At 43.5% G+C, this 17673-nt stretch overlaps 1 pseudogene; it reads right to left on the bottom strand.

Annotated features, from left to right (window-relative positions):
• Positions 1-1610: 1610 nt before the first annotated feature.
• LOC130088810 (long-chain fatty acid transport protein 2-like) lies at positions 1611-17673 on the bottom strand (annotated as a pseudogene).

Genomic DNA, 17673 nt, shown 5'->3' with positions numbered 1-17673 from the left:
AGAGTACAGTACAGTAGAGTACAATAGAGCACAGTAGAGTGCAGTAGATGTAGAGTACAGTAGAGTGCAGTAGAGGTAGAGTACAGTAGAGTACAGTAGAGTGCAGTAGGGGTTGAGTACAGTAGAGTACAGTAGAGGTCGAGTACAGTAGAGTACAGTAGAGGTAGAGTACAGTAGAGTACAGTAGAGGTTGAGTACAGTAGAGTACAGTAGAGTACAGTAGAGGTACAGTAGAGTACAGTAGAGTACAGTAGAGGTAGAGTACAGAAGAGTACAGTAGAGGTAGAGTACAGTAGATGTAGAGTACAGTACAGTACAGTAGAGTACAGTACAGTAGAGTACAGTAGAGTACAGTAGATGTAGAGTACAGTACAGTACAGTACAGTACAGTACAGTAGAGTACAGTAGAGTACAATAGAGCACAGTAGAGTGCAGTAGATGTAGAGTACAGTAGAGTGCAGTACAGTAGAGTACAGTAGAGTACAGTAGAGGCAGAGTTCAGTAGAGGTTGAATACAGTAGAGTACAGTAGAGGTAGAGTACAGTAGAGTACAGTGGAGTACAGTACAGTACAGTCCAATACAGTAGAGGTTGAGTACAGTAGGGAAGAGTACAGTAGATGTAGAGTACAGTAGGGTACAGTAGAGTGCAGTACAGCAGAGTACACTAGAGGTAGAGTACACTAGAGGTAGAGTACAGTCGAGTACAGTAGAGGTTGAGTACAGTATGGAAGAGTACAGTAGATGTAGAGTACAGTAGAGTGCAGTACAGTAGTACTTTACTAGTTACTTGAAAAAGTAATCTGATTACGTAACTCAAGTTACATGTAAAGAGTTACACACAACACTGGTGTTATTTGGGCCTGCAGTGAAAGATGACCCAGACGGGACGTGTGGATATTGCTTGCTGGGATGTTGGAATGTTGACGCAAACAATCTCAGTTATGGATCAGAGTTTGATGCGGTGAGATATGATCAGTTATGGATCAGAGTTTGATGCGGTGAGATATGATCAGTTATGGATCAGAGTTTGATGCGGTGAGATATGATCAGTTATGGATCAGAGTTTGATGCGGTTAGATATGATCAGTTATGGATCAGAGTTTGATGCGGTGAGATATGGTCAGTTATGGATCAGAGTTTGATGCGGTGAGATATGGTCAGTTATGGATCAGAGTTTGATGCGGTGAGATATGGTCAGTTATGGATCAGAGTTTGATGCGGTGAGATATGATCAGTTATGGATCAGAGTTTGATGCGGTGAGATATGGTCAGTTATGGATCAGAGTTTGATGCGGTGAGATATGATCAGTTATGGATCAGAGTTTGATGCGGTGAGATATGGTCAGTTTTGGATCAGAGTTTGATGCGGTGAGATATGATCAGTTATGGATCAGAGTTTGATGCGGTGAGATATGATCAGTTATGGATCAGAGTTTGATGCGGTGAGATATGGTCAGTTTTGGATCAGAGTTTGATGCGGTGAGATATGGTCAGTTATGGATCAGAGTTTGATGCGGTGAGATATGATCAGTTATGGATCAGAGTTTGATGCGGTGAGATATGATCAGTTATGGATCAGAGTTTGATGCGGTGAGATATGGTCAGTTATGGATCAGAGTTTGATGCGGTGAGATATGATCAGTTATGGATCAGAGTTTGATGCGGTGAGATATGATCAGTTATGGATCAGAGTTTGATGCGGTGAGATATGATCAGTTATGGATCAGAGTTTGATGCGGTGAGATATGATCTGCTGGTAGATGTCTGGGCTCAGCGTGACGTACGACCTCTCTCGCTCACTCATGAAGAACATCGGGTCCGAGGCGGTGCTGGGACTGAAGCCGGCCTCCACCAGCCCGAGCTTCCGCTGCTTGAAGGTGCCGGTCACGTCCATCGAGTTCTGGAAACATCAGAACGTTAGTGTGTAATGTTCCAGTTTGACCATAAACAACATCTGCAAAGTTACGACGCTCAAAGTTCAAAGCAGAGGGAAATATTTTCTTTTACAGTAATCCTTTTTTAAGGACTACAACAAACGGCTGGTAGGAACTACAATGACATCACTAACCCTAAAATTTACATAAACCCCGCCCCCGGAACACGATTATTAGATTATCATGACAGAATATACTAATCAATGACTAGAAGAGAGTTAACTCCACATCAGAAACATAAATTCATCAACTAACTATTCAGAAATGTCCTGTTGCTCTACACATGTTGTCACTTTTAGAGTCTCTCCATCTTTGGCTGACTGATTTGTCGGTTTGAACATAAAACGCTAAACGTTTTTGAAATGTTTAGTGTGTGTGTGTGTGTGTGAGGTAATCAGAGCTGCTAACACACACACACACACACAAGCTCTTGAAGCTCCGCCCACTGTGCCGGGAGCAGCAGCTCATTTGCATTTAAAGGGGCACACACGAACCCCCTCAAAAAGTGACAATTTTAACATTCTATATAAAATATCTGTGGGGTATTTTGAGCTAAAACTTCACACACACTCTGGGGACATCAGAGACTTTGACATCTTGTGTAAAGGGCATTATAGGAGCGCTTTACATGAAATGCAGTGCTATAGTTGTACCTGAATGCGTATGAAGCGAGGTCGGGCGTAAGCGGGCAGGAACCGGCAGACGTGGGTGAACATCGCGTCGCGATCAAACTCCATTCCCTCCATCAGTGTGAGCGCTGCCATCCCGATCCGCCCCTCGTGACCTCCACACACACACACACAAACCAACATTAGCAGCGTCACGCCTGGAGAATAGCGCTGCACGATTAATCACAATTTACATGTAATCGTACTTAAACCGATTTGGTTTATCGCGATTATGAAATGGCAAAGGCTGAGATTGTTAGTTATGTGCAGCGTGTCAGTGAAGCACGGCTCAGTAAACGCGGCTCACTCTGAAAACACTGAGTTTGAGTCACTTATAACGTGCATTTGAAAAAGCAATACGTGTCAAACATCTGTCCAAACATGAGACGCACTTATGAACCTCTCGTCCAACAAAAGACGTCATTTAATAACATGCTTTTACTGCAAACTCACTTCATAACGAGAGTTGAGCTCGTCCTTCTGTGAGATGATGCGCTTCTCACACAGAATACGGCAGTCGTGTGTTTATTAGTCATGTTTCATCAAAGCGTTTCAATCTTCTGTTTATTCAGATACAGCGAGTGAGACGCTCATAAGGGTTTCCTGGAATGATGTGTTATCGTACTTCTGCGGTGGGGGGATATGTGGTGTGTGTGTGTGTGTGCGTGTGTGTGTGAGACGCCCTCTGGTGCGAGTGGCTTCATCAGACCTGGAACACGAACTCCGTAGACGTTTCCCTCCTGGACGAACGGGAGCGTGCCGATGATGTCCGAGACTTCAGTGGTGGCCACGTTCTCTCCCTTCCACCTGCTCACACACACACACACACACACACATTAGCTGCAGCGATCACACTCATCTCCACAGGCTGATTCCTGACACACACCTGAATGTGTCTCCCACTCGGTCCTGGAAGTAGATGAAGCTGTCGTGGTCGATCTTCAGCAAGTCGCCGCTGTTGAAGTAGAGGTCTCCGCTCTTCCGAACGCCGCGCAGCCTCTTCTTCTCCGTCTGCTGCTGGTTCTGCGCGTAACCCACGAACGGAGCGAGTCCGGTGATCTCACACACCAGCAGCCCCGTCTGTCCTGGACACACAACAGCTGATCTGAATCATGCTTTAAAGGACGAGTTCACATCAGAATTAACATTCCCTGATAGTTTACTCTCCCCACGTCATCCAAGATGTTCATGTCTTTCTTTCTTCAGTGGGACAGAAATGAAGGTTTTTGAGGAACACACTCCAGGGTTTCTCCATATAGTGACTTCAATGGGGTCCAACGGGTCGAAGGTCCAGATGTATGTTTCAGTGCAGCTTCAAAGTCTCGACACGATCCAGCCGAGGAATAAGAGTCTGATCTAGACAAACCAGCCGACATTTATAACAAAATACACATTTATATACTTTTATCCACTAATGTTGGTCTTGCTCGAGCTGTGATGCGACACACATTACGTGATCAGGGTGAAAGGTCAAGCGTGACGTAGGTGTAAGAACAGACCCAGTGTTTACAAAGCGAACACGCAAAGACTGAGTCAAACGCCATTTACAAAAAACGAATAAATAAAAGGTAAAACAACGATGTCGGATGATTTTGAAGTTGGAGGAGAAAATGAGAGTTTTTCGCTCTACTCTACATTTCTGAAACGGAACACGCGTGACCTTTCACCCTGATCACGTAATGTGTGTCGCATCACAGCTCGAGCAAGACCAGCATTAGTGGATATAAGTAAATAAATGTGTATTTTGTTATAAATGTCGGCTGGTTTGTCTAGATCAGACTCTTATTCCTCGGCTGGATCGTGTCGAGACTTTGAAGCTGCACTGAAACTCACATCTGGACCTTCGACCCGTTGGACCCCATTGAAGACACTATATGGAGAAACCCTGGAGTGTGTTCCTCAAAAACCTTCATTTTATTGAATGTGTGGTGTGTGTGAGTGTGAGTGACCTCTGACCTCAAGGCACCTCCACACACAGGCCTCTGGAGTCTCTGACCGGCTCGTCTCGCTCGGTGTCGTACTGGATCAGGGCGTAAGGGAACAGTTTCTGTGTGAGGAGAGAAGCACACGGAAAGTTCAGCGTTTCCCAGGGAGGATCCGGCTCGGAGAGAGTCACGTGATCCCAGTCATACCCTGTGCAACCAGCTGACCCGTCCCACTGCTCCCAGTTTCCCAGTGTAGTTCACGAAGCCCAGGTTTCCCTCAGTCGAGGCGTAGAACTCTCTGATGTCGACGGGACCGAATCTCTGGAGGAATTCCTTCCACACGTCCGGCCGGAGTCCGTTCCCGATCGCCAGACGCACAGCGTGCTCTCGATCGCCCTCGCGCTGGAAAGCACACACACACACACACACACACACACACGGTGTCGTGTTAGCGGCCCCTAAGTTAATAACTAATGATCTTTACAACGGAAGTGAATCAATCTAAACTAACTTTATCTGGACAATAACTTTATTCTAGAGCTGCTGTAAAGCCTAAACACTCTCTGTTACTGTAATCTCCTGTTATCACTGTAAAGCTGCTGTGAAACTCTATACTGTTAAAAGCGCTGTATAAATTAAGGTGACTTGACTTGACACACACACACACACACACACACACACACGTGACTGGAGCTACGCATGTGTGTGAGACTGATTACAGATGGACGTCACGACACACACTCATGAGGAAACTTGAAGACCTGCGCTGGAATGTACAGTCAGTGAAACCTGAAATTAAACGTGATCTCCTCCTCATGTGGAGTGTGTGTGTTCAGGAGATCGTTCCCGGGAAAGGCCATCAGCTATTCCTAGATCCAGCGCTCTGATTGGCCGACAGCTGCGTCACATGATCACATGATCACACGCGCTCCTCAGGATCCCGTTTCAATGACCAAAGTAAGAGGATTCATCGTTACCTCCAAAACTTCAAACAGACAAACCAGACGTTAGATGGCGAGCAGGTGTGTGTGTGTGTGTGTGTGTGTGTGTGCGTGTGCGTGCGTGCGTGTGTGTGTGACGTGAGCAAACGACACACCGGCAGAATCAGAGCTATTTAGAAAAAACAGCTGTTCTGGAGTCAGTTTTCAGAGAGTAACAGCTGTACGATATACACACACTCACACATACACACACATACTCTCTCACACACACTCACTCACACACACACTCTCTCTCTCTCACACACACGCACACACACACACACTCTCACTCTCACACCCACTCTCTCTCTCTCTCTCTCTCTCTCACACACACACACACACACACACACACACACACACACACGTTCTCACTTCTCTCTGACACTCTCACACTCACACACACATCCTCACTTCTCTCTCTCACACTCTCTCTCACACACACACACACACACACACTCACACACACATACACACTCTCTCACACTCACACACACTCACTCACTCTCTCTCTCTCTCTCTCTCTCACACACACACACACGTCCTCACTGACGGCACACGCTGCCAACAATCTAAATCTGTTTCACAGTCAGCTGACATAAACACAACTATAAACTAATGTACATGAAACTCACCATAATATCAAAATTGACATTTTGATTGCTTTAATTGCAGTGTTTATTGTAAATGATTTATGGGTGCACATCATCATTATTGTGTTAAAGGGGTCATATAATGCCATTTTTGTACAAGCTAATATGATTCTTTAGGGTCTAAATTAAAAGTTTGTAATATACTTTAATTAAAAATTCTCATTAGTATTGTAAGAAAACACTTATTTTACCTGGTCAAAAACAGCTCTGTTTTCAGCACGCCGTTTCAGTGCATATGCCTTTAAATGATAATGAGCTTTGCTGACTCCGCCTCTCTGTTCTGTGCATACACCGTTTGTAACACAATAACCATAACGCGTTGTTCAGTATAAACGTGGAATTATGAATTATATTGAGAACGTCATACATAGAAAACATGCCGTAATGTACCCTGAGTGTAAACCTTAGACGCATTCATTGTGAAGCGTGCAGCTAGCGATTTGCAAAGATTAATATATTAATATAAAGTTTAATAAAACGTTACACTCACTTCAGTTCTTCTGGAGGTTCAGCAGGAACACGAATATCTGGTACCGATCCTTTTTAGCAAAGCTTCTTAGCAAAACCAGCTTTATACTGACCCTCGTTTATAAAGCAGTCTGGTGTGAAATGATTCGGCAAACACGAAAGCATTGACGTTGCTCGTGGGGAATATTCCCTTCGAAAACAAACTCAGCCACTGCGTCTTCAGCGGTTCGGATTCAGAAACATTAAAATGACTGTGTTCGTTATTACACCCAAGAACAGAACACCACAGTCGCTTAGCCGCCATTCTGCTCCAGCGTATCAACAATGACCGCGCCGGTCCGGTCCGCGCCGCGCAGACTATGATTGACAGCTCTCACGAGCGAGGGCGGGTCTGTGTTGAAACGCTCCCGTCAATCAACAGTCGTGGGAGGGGCGTCCGTTTTATTGACGTCACACGGTCGAACGGCTCGATTTGAGGCAGGGGAAAACATATAAGGAGATTAAAACAAAACCACTGGATGGATTTTTATCATTATATGATGTTTGTGTTCAGGCACTGCCAACACACATTTCAGCACAATCAACTTGTAAAAGTGCATGTACCATTATATGACCCCTTTAATAATGTTGAATCAGAATATCTTCCTCTTGCAGCATCTCTTCTCTTCTCTGATGACGAGGGCGGGGCTATAACCTGTCACTCACACGAGATCAGCCAATAGCAAACCACAACCATCCAATCAGTTCCCCACAGACACAATCAAGCCCCGCCCACATGTGTTCTTGTTCCAGAAGCGTTTCATTCGGATATACGACACAATAGAGGAGAAACGACCAGCGCAACTTCCCTTTCATGACGACTTTAACTTGCCAAACTTTCACTGTAAGATATGTCGTATTCCGCAGATTTCTCCAGTGTAATGTGTTTTGTGTGGTGTGTGTTAGTCTCTACCTTCGGTGTGTTGCAGAGATAACGCAGAACTTCTCCGATATACTGAATCACCGTCACCCCGTGAGTCCGACACTCGTCCCAGAACTGAGAAGCGGAAAACTTGCGCCGTAATATTATAGTTGAACCTGAAAATTAGAGAAAGGAGATTATTGTGATCAGCACAAGCAGATCTGTGTGTGTGTTTGACCTTTCACCCGGTTAAGAGGAACATTTGTGTGCATTTCTGCCGCTTTACAGTCACACACAAAGAACTCTTTTACGAAGAGAGTAAGGAAATTACACACTAATCCGTCAGAAGGTCATGAAGTGCTCACACACACACACACACACACACACACCTGTCTCGACGGAGCCCATGAAGCCCACGAGGAAGCCCGCGGTGTGATACAGAGGAAGAGTCACGTAGATCACGTCGGTGTGTGTTACGCCGTTCGCCGCCAGCACAGCGAGAGCGGCAAGAAGACGTGTCTGAGTGATCACAGCTGCTTTAGGAAGACCTGAAACACACACACACACACACGTCACGCTTCACACTCCACAGGAGTCTTCCACACTGAAAGCATCCTCTGCTGGCCTGCGTTCACTGCAATACTTCTGACTCATCCTCCAGTTTGAAAACAAACAAATGCTTTGCTCTGAATTTTGCAACATTGACATTTAAAAAATAAATTAATTATAAAGCACATTTCAATACAACCAAGGTTGCCCAAAGTGCTGTACATCAACAATAATAATAAAAAAATAATAATAAAACAAACATACAACAAGGAAACGGCATAAAACAACCGCACACCTAAGAATGACGTAATAACCCGGGTAATTGAAAGCCGTCATTACTGTAATAAATGAGCTTTTAGCAAAGATTTCACACTGGAAAGGGTCCGAGCAGATCTAATACACGAAGGCAATGAATTCCAAAGTTTGGGGGCGGCAACTGAGAAAGCACGAACCCCCTTAAGCTTTCCTCTGGATGTGGGAACCACTAAACTGATCAGAGGATCTCAGGGGCCTCAGCGGAGGGCCAGTTCACTAATGTCTGCAAGTGTTTTGGTGCCAATCCGTTCAAAAGACTTAAAGACAAACAATAAATGTTTAAATTCGATCCGGTAACGAACCGGCAGCCATTTGAGAGAAGATAAATCAGGAGTAATATGATCACGCTTTCGAGAGCAATCTCGCAGCCGCATGTTGAACTGTCTGTTCGAGTGACGGATTCACCTGTGGTTCCAGATGTGTATATGTACGTGTTCGTTCGAGTGACGGATTCACCTGTGGTTCCAGATGTGTATATGTACATGTTCGTTCGAGTGATGGATTCACCTGTGGTTCCAGATGTGTATATGTACGTGTTCGTTCGAGTGACGGATTCACCTGTGGTTCCAGATGTGTATATGTACATGTTCGTTCGAGTGACGGATTCACCTGTGGTTCCAGATGTGTATATGTACATGTTCGTTCGAGTGACGGATTCACCTGTGGTTCCAGATGTGTATATGTACATGTTCGTTCGAGTGATGGATTCACCTGTGGTTCCAGATGTGTATATGTACATGTTCGTTCGAGTGATGGATTCACCTGTGGTTCCAGATGTGTATATGTACGTGTTCGTTCGAGTGACGGATTCACCTGTGGTTCCAGATGTGTATATGTACGTGTTCGTTCGAGTGACGGATTCACCTGTGGTTCCAGATGTGTATATGTACATGTTCGTTCGAGTGACGGATTCACCTGTGGTTCCAGATGTGTATATGTACGTGTTCGTTCGAGTGACGGATTCACCTGTGGTTCCAGATGTGTATATGTACATGTTCGTTCGAGTGATGGATTCACCTGTGGTTCCAGATGTGTATATGTACGTGTTCGTTCGAGTGACGGATTCACCTGTGGTTCCAGATGTGTATATGTACGTGTTCGTTCGAGTGACGGATTCACCTGTGGTTCCAGATGTGTATATGTACATGTTCGTTCGAGTGACGGATTCACCTGTGGTTCCAGATGTGTATATGTACATGTTCGTTCGAGTGACGGATTCACCTGTGGTTCCAGATGTGTATATGTACATGTTCGTTCGAGTGATGGATTCACCTGTGGTTCCAGATGTGTATATGTACATGTTCGTTCGAGTGATGGATTCACCTGTGGTTCCAGATGTGTATATGTACGTGTTCGTTCGAGTGACGGATTCACCTGTGGTTCCAGATGTGTATATGTACGTGTTCGTTCGAGTGACGGATTCACCTGTGGTTCCAGATGTGTATATGTACGTGTTCGTTCGAGTGACGGATTCACCTGTGGTTCCAGATGTGTATATGTACGTGTTCGTTCGAGTGACGGATTCACCTGTGGTTCCAGATGTGTATATGTACATGTTCGTTCGAGTGATGGATTCACCTGTGGTTCCAGATGTGTATATGTACATGTTCGTTCGAGTGACGGATTCACCTGTGGTTCCAGATGTGTATATGTACGTGTTCGTTCGAGTGACGGATTCACCTGTGGTTCCAGATGTGTATATGTACTAGGGATGTGCATCTCCATAGCTGAGGCCGATGCGATGCGCATCTCGATGCATAGCCAACAATACGATACATTAAAGATACATATAAGCAGCTACCGATGCGATGCAATACGATTCATTACTATTACGGTGCGGTGCGATCCGATTTCGATTCGATTCAACGCGATGCGATTCAATGTAATATGATGCAATGGAGAAAAATATAATGCAATTCAATATGGTATAGATAGTTAACTTTTATTTATTTTATTCAGACATACAGCAAATCATAAAGTAGCTTAAGTGCCATCTGACTTTTAACCCATGGTTCTTTCATCTTTTTTCACAAAACCAAAAGATTAAACAAAAGTAGGTGCTGTTTTAACAAACAATTACAAAAATAAAAAAAACAGGTCTTTCATAACTGTTTTCAAATGTAAAAAATTACATTTATTACAACTATTATTGGCAGTCACAGGCTGCTGTAAACCAGATTAACTTAAATGTCCTACTTTAAGGTTTAAAGGTGACTCTCAGGACACGCCTCGCACTCCGTAGTGTTGTGATACGTTATATTCACGTAGCAGCTGCAACAGACGTGTTGAGAGAACGCGCTTGAGCAACAGTTCAGAAAGGAGAAATCAATCTAGTCGACCTGGACGCGCGAATGAGGCGAAATCGTGTCCATCGCACAGCGCTAAACGCGTCTCGCGCCGCAGGACCTCCAGACCCGCGTCAACGCGTCTTTATATTGACTTGAGATGGAAATCACTCGCTAAAGACGTTCTATTTGCGTTCGGTGTGAATGCAGCAGTTACAAAATAAAATATTGGTCAAAAATGATTGGTCACTTTCTAAATAGTAAAAGTATAGCGCATCTACTAATAATAATTATATATGAATAAATCGTTTTTTACCGATGCAGATGTTAGAAACGATGCATCGCGATACAAATGCCAACTTGTATCCGATGCACACTTATTTAAATCGATGCATCGCATCGTTAGCTTTTATGCCGATGCACCGATGCGAATCGGTGAATCTTACCATCCCTAATATGTACATGTTCGTTCGAGTGACGGATTCACCTGTGGTTCCAGATGTGTATATGTACGTGTTCGTTCGAGTGACGGATTCACCTGTGGTTCCAGATGTGTATATGTACATGTTCGTTCGAGTGACGGATTCACCTGTGGTTCCAGATGTGTATATGTACATGTTCGTTCGAGTGACGGATTCACCTGTGGTTCCAGATGTGTATATGTACGTGTTCGTTCGAGTGATGGATTCACCTGTGGTTTCAGATGTGTATATGTACATGTTCGTTCGAATCATGGATTCACCTGTGGTTCCAGATGTGTATATGTACATGTTCGTTCGAGTGACGGATTCACCTGTGGTTCCAGATGTACATGTTCGTTCGAGTGATGGATTCACCTGTGGTTCCAGATGTGTATATGTACATGTTCGTTCGAGTGACGGATTCACCTGTGGTTCCTGATGTGTATATGTACATGTTCGTTCGAGTGACGGATTCACCTGTGGTTCCAGATGTGTATATGTACGTGTCTGTTCGAGTGATGGATTCACCTGTGGTTCCAGATGTGTATATGTACATGTTCGTTCGAGTGATGGATTCACCTGTGGTTCCAGATGTGTATATGTACGTGTTTGTTCGAGTGATGGATTCACCTGTGGTTCCAGATGTGTATATGTACATGTTCGTTCGAGTGATGGATTCACCTGTGGTTTCAGATGTGTATATGTACATGTTCGTTCGAGTCATGGATTCACCTGTGGTTCCAGATGTGTATATGTACATGTTCGTTCGAGAGACGGATTCAACTGTGGTTCCAGATGTGTATATGTAGATGTTCGTTCGAGTGACGGATTCACCTGTGGTTCCAGATGTGTATATGTACATGTTCGTTCGAGTGACGGATTCACCTGTGGTTCCAGATGTGTATATGTACGTGTTCGTTCGAGTGACGGATTCACCTGTGGTTCCAGATGTGTATATGTACATGTTCGTTCGAGTGACGGATTCACCTGTGGTTCCAGATGTGTATATGTACGTGTTTGTTCGAGTGATGGATTCACCTGTGGTTCCAGATGTGTATATGTACGTGTTTGTTCGAGTGATGGATTCACCTGTGGTTCCAGATCTGTATATGTACATGTTCGTTCGAGTGATGGATTCACCTGTGGTTTCAGATGTGTATATGTACATGTTCGTTCGAGTCATGGATTCACCTGTGGTTCCAGATGTGTATATGTACATGTTCGTTCGAGAGACGGATTCACCTGTGGTTCCAGATGTGTATATGTAGATGTTCGTTCGAGTGACGGATTCACCTGTGGTTCCAGATGTGTATATGTACTTGTTCGTTCGAGTGACGGATTCACCTGTGGTTCCAGATGTGTATATGTACATGTTCGTTCGAGTGACGGATTCACCTGTGGTTCCAGATGTACATGTTCGTTCGAGTGACGGATTCACCTGTGGTTCCAGATGTGTATATGTACATGTTCGTTCGAGTGACGGATTCACCTGTGGTTCCAGATGTGTATATGTACGTGTTCGTTCGAGTGACGGATTCACCTGTGGTTCCAGATGTGTATATGTACATGTTCGTTCGAGTGACGGATTCACCTGTGGTTCCAGATGTGTATATGTACATGTTCGTTCGAGTGACGGATTCACCTGTGGTTCCAGATGTGTATATGTAGATGTTCGTTCGAGTGACGGATTCACCTGTGGTTCCAGATGTGTATATGTACGTGTTCGTTCGAGTGACGGATTCACCTGTGGTTCCAGATGTGTATATGTACATGTTCGTTCGAGTGATGGATTCACCTGTGGTTCCAGATGTGTATGTACATGTTCGTTCGAGTGACGGATTCACCTGTGGTTCCAGATGTGTATATGTACATGTTCGTTCGAGTGACGGATTCACCTGTGGTTCCAGATGTGTATATGTACATGTTCGTTCGAGTGACGGATTCACCTGTGGTTTCAGATGTGTATATGTACATGTTCGTTCGAGTGACGGATTCACCTGTGGTTCCAGATGTGTATATGTACATGTTCGTTCGAGTGATGGATTCACCTGTGGTTCCAGATGTGTATATGTACATGTTCGTTCGAGTGACGGATTCACCTGTGGTTCAAGATGTGTATATGTACATGTTCGTTCGAGTGACGGATTCACCTGTGGTTCCAGATGTGTATATGTACATGTTCGTTCGAGTGACGGATTCACCTGTGGTTTCAGATGTGTATATGTACATGTTCGTTCGAGTGACGGATTCACCTGTGGTTTCAGATGTGTATATGTACATGTTCGTTCGAGTGACGGATTCACCTGTGGTTCCAGATGTGTATATGTACATGTTCGTTCGAGTGACGGATTCACCTGTGGTTCCAGATGTGTATATGTACATGTTCGTTCGAGTGATGGATTCACCTGTGGTTCCAGATGTGTATATGTACATGTTCGTTCGAGTGACGGATTCACCTGTGGTTCCAGATGTGTATATGTACATGTTCGTTCGAGTGACGGATTCACCTGTGGTTCCAGATGTGTATATGTACATGTTCGTTCGAGTGACGGATTCACCTGTGGTTCCAGATGTGTATATGTAGATGTTCGTTCGAGTGACGGATTCACCTGTGGTTCCAGATGTGTATATGTACATGTTCGTTCGAGTGACGGATTCACCTGTGGTTCCAGATGTGTATATGTACGTGTTCGTTCGAGTGACGGATTCACCTGTGGTTCCAGATGTGTATATGTACGTGTTCGTTCGAGTGACGGATTCACCTGTGGTTCCAGATGTGTATATGTACATGTTCGTTCGAGTGACGGATTCACCTGTGGTTCCAGATGTGTATATGTACATGTTCGTTCGAGTGACGGATTCACCTGTGGTTCCAGATGTGTATATGTACATGTTCGTTCGAGTGACGGATTCACCTGTGGTTCCAGATGTGTATATGTACATGTTCGTTCGAGTGACGGATTCACCTGTGGTTCCAGATGTGTATATGTACATGTTCGTTCGAGTGACGGATTCACCTGTGGTTCCAGATGTGTATATGTACATGTTCGTTCGAGTGACGGATTCACCTGTGGTTCCAGATGTGTATATGTACGTGTTCGTTCGAGTGACGGATTCACCTGTGGTTCCAGATGTCTATATGTACATGTTCGTTCGAGTGACGGATTCACCTGAGGTTTCAGATGTGTATATGTACATGTTCGTTCGAGTGACGGATTCACCTGTGGTTCCAGATGTGTATATGTACATGTTCGTTCGAGTGACGGATTCACCTGTGGTTCCATATGTGTATTTGTACATGTTCGTTCGAGTGATGGATTCACCTGTGGTTCCAGATGTGTATATGTACATGTTCGTTCGAGTGACGGATTCACCTGTGGTTCCAGATGTGTATATGTACATGTTCGTTCGAGTGATGGATTCACCTGTGGTTCCAGATGTGTATATGTACATGTTCGTTCGAGTGACGGATTCACCTGTGGTTTCAGATGTGTATATGTACATGTTCGTTCGAGTGACGGATTCACCTGTGGTTCCAGATGTGTATATGTACATGTTCGTTCGAGTGACGGATTCACCTGTGGTTCCAGATGTGTATATGTACATGTTCGTTCGAGTGATGGATTCACCTGTGGTTCCAGATGTGTATATGTACATGTTCGTTCGAGTGACGGATTCACCTGTGGTTCCAGATGTGTATATGTACACGGCCGGAGAACTGAAGCACACGTTTGCTCTGAGCTCTGGAGGAACGGCTGAGTCGGAGGATTGCTGAGCTAGTCTTCTCAAACTCTTCATGCCTGATGATCTGAGCTCTGATGTAGACATGAGGAAGACGGTCACGTCCTCTAGATCATCACTCACCTCCTCCACGGCTTGCTGCAGCGCTGACAACACAACAAACACAACAATCACATCACAACAAATCCACCAATCACAGCAAACCCAATGGTCACATCACAACAATCACAACAAACCCAACATTTTTCATATATGCTCAAAAAGTGAATAAATGGATTATAACTATACTGCATAAATATAATTTAGTAATGCAATGTGAAATTCAATGTAAGTCGCTTTGTATGAAAGCGTCTGCCAAATGCGTAAATGTAAAATGTAAATGTAGTAACATAAAATCCCCTAAAAATACAAAATATTACATAAAACATTATCAAACTAAAATATAGTACATTCATGTCACTGAAATAAATAAAAAATGTGGTCATTTTTGACCGACATGTGAAGAGCACCAGAGGGTTAAACAGATACAGATATGTCTGTTTTTTTCACCAGTAAATAAACTATTCTGTGGTTTTCTTTATTTCCCAAAGGCATATAAACTTATCTACGAATTTTCCAGCTAACAAAAATATGTTCAAAAAACATTTTGCTAACGTTCTTCATTAAGTTATGAAATCTTTATTTCTAAATATTCAGAGCGTCTAGTTTGTAAAATGTTTTAATAGTGTTTTTTTTCTTGGTTATATGAGCCTTAATGGAAAAATTCCATTGTCTCAAACATTATGCGAACATTACTTTTGAATGTTCTCTAAACGTTCTGAGACAAGTAGTAACTTTTAAGAATGTTAGACGAAAGTCATCCAACAAAATTAAATACAATTTGTTTTTGTTTTTTTTGTTTTTTTGTGGTAACGTTTTAAGAACATTATTAAAGATCAGATAACTTTGAACGAACTTGAAGAACGTTTGTTCAATAACTTTGAGAGAACGTTGTCGGGTTCTTTATTGAAATTTATTGAAAAGATTTCTGGTACAGGATAATACAATCCTCTATTCCAGACTCTAAAAGACACAAACATATATATATACAAATTCACATTTTGATTTTATAAAAAACACAATAATTTCATAATTAAAGTTTTCCTACACATCCTAAATAAATTACATAAAATTAATTACACAGGCAAACCTTATAATTATACATAACACCTTTTGACAGGCAAAATGCATCCAGCCTGTTCTTAAAGGAATTAATAGAGGGGGAACACACAGCTTCTTCTGGAAGCTCATTCCATGATTTTACCACACGGAGTGTAAAAAAGTTCTTCGGACATGCATGTTCTAGGGTAAAGTTTTAACGAATTCCCTCGTGTCTCGTACCTGTTTTTCCAGAACTGAAAGATAGGTTCAACTGTTACATCGTATGTTCCCTACAAGTTTATATACTTGAATCATATCTCCTCTATATCTCCTAAATTTAAGAGTCGGCAAACATCATTTCCTCAATCTATCTTCATACGACATATTTTTCATTCCTGGAATTCATTTAGTAGCTCTTCTCTGGACCCTTTCAATTTTTTCCACATATTTTAATTTATATGGACACCAGACTGAGCTCGCATATTCAAGTTGAGATCTTACCAGGGATTTATACAATGGTAAAAATATGTCCTTGCCTAAATTTTCAAAAGTTCTTCTTATTATTGCAATCATAGATGTTGCTTTTTTTACTTTTTCAGAAATATGTGTATGGAATTCAAGTGAACCATCTACCACAACACCTGTCCCTCTCCTCATGTACAGGATTAACCACTATATCCCCAATACATAATACAATGTCGTTTTTTCCCCCAATATGTAAATGTTTACACTTTTCGGGATTTATCTTTAATAACCACTGGTCACTCACACCAATTGCTCATGCTACATAGATCTTCTTGAAGATGGGCTCGGTCTGTGTCACTTGTTGTTATTGTTCTAAAATTTTAGTGTCATCCGCAAAAAGGTAAACATCAGACTGTATCATATCTGTCAGATCGTTTATATATTACACAAATAGAACAGGGCCCAAGACTGATACCTGTGGGACCCCAGATGTCCCCGGCTTAATTGCTCTTAATCGAATAACTTCTGCCTAAAATTCTATCATTTTAAAATAATTCTGATTACAGCTTTATTCTAATATTCTGCCAATCGTGTGTGTGTTGCAATGCTCACCCTCCGACGCGATCAGGACGGCGGCCCCGCGACAGCATCTGAAGCTCGCGACCAGACTCCGCGCGCGGATGCTGGTGTTGAGGAGTGCGCATGCGCAGCCGAGCTTGGCCAGCGCGAGCCAGCAGAAGATGAATGCGGGCTCGTTCATCATGAACAGAACCGCGGTGTCTCCGGGCGTCAGACCCGACGCGCCGCGCAACGCGTTCGCTATTCGGTTGCTCTCTCTGTCTGCGTCCTTAAACGAGTACATTTCCTTCTCGAACACAATGAACGGCTTGTTCGGCTGCGTTTCGACCTGTTCTAAAAATCTGTCCAAAGCGAAAAACAAAGGTCGCCTTCTTCTGCGAGACACGAATTTGAGTAAAATCCGCACCAGTTCTGTGTGATAAACAAAGTCTGCCCAGAAATACGGGAAAAGCAGCCTGAGACACAGAGGACAGAGGACCAGTCCGCACAACAGCACAGAAACAAGGAACATCTTTGATGTGAAAATGCGAGAGTTTCTCAAACACAATCCGACCCGAAGACTGAAGCAGATTCTGCTGAAGGCGGAGCGACGGGAGATTACCAACAGTTTA

This window comes from Rhinichthys klamathensis, unplaced genomic scaffold (assembly GCF_029890125.1).
Source record: "Rhinichthys klamathensis goyatoka isolate OS25496 unplaced genomic scaffold, OSU_Roscu_1.1 h1tg000122l_1, whole genome shotgun sequence".
Taxonomy (NCBI): Eukaryota; Metazoa; Chordata; class Actinopteri; order Cypriniformes; family Leuciscidae; genus Rhinichthys; species Rhinichthys klamathensis.
This window is presented reverse-complemented; position numbering and strand designations above follow the sequence as displayed.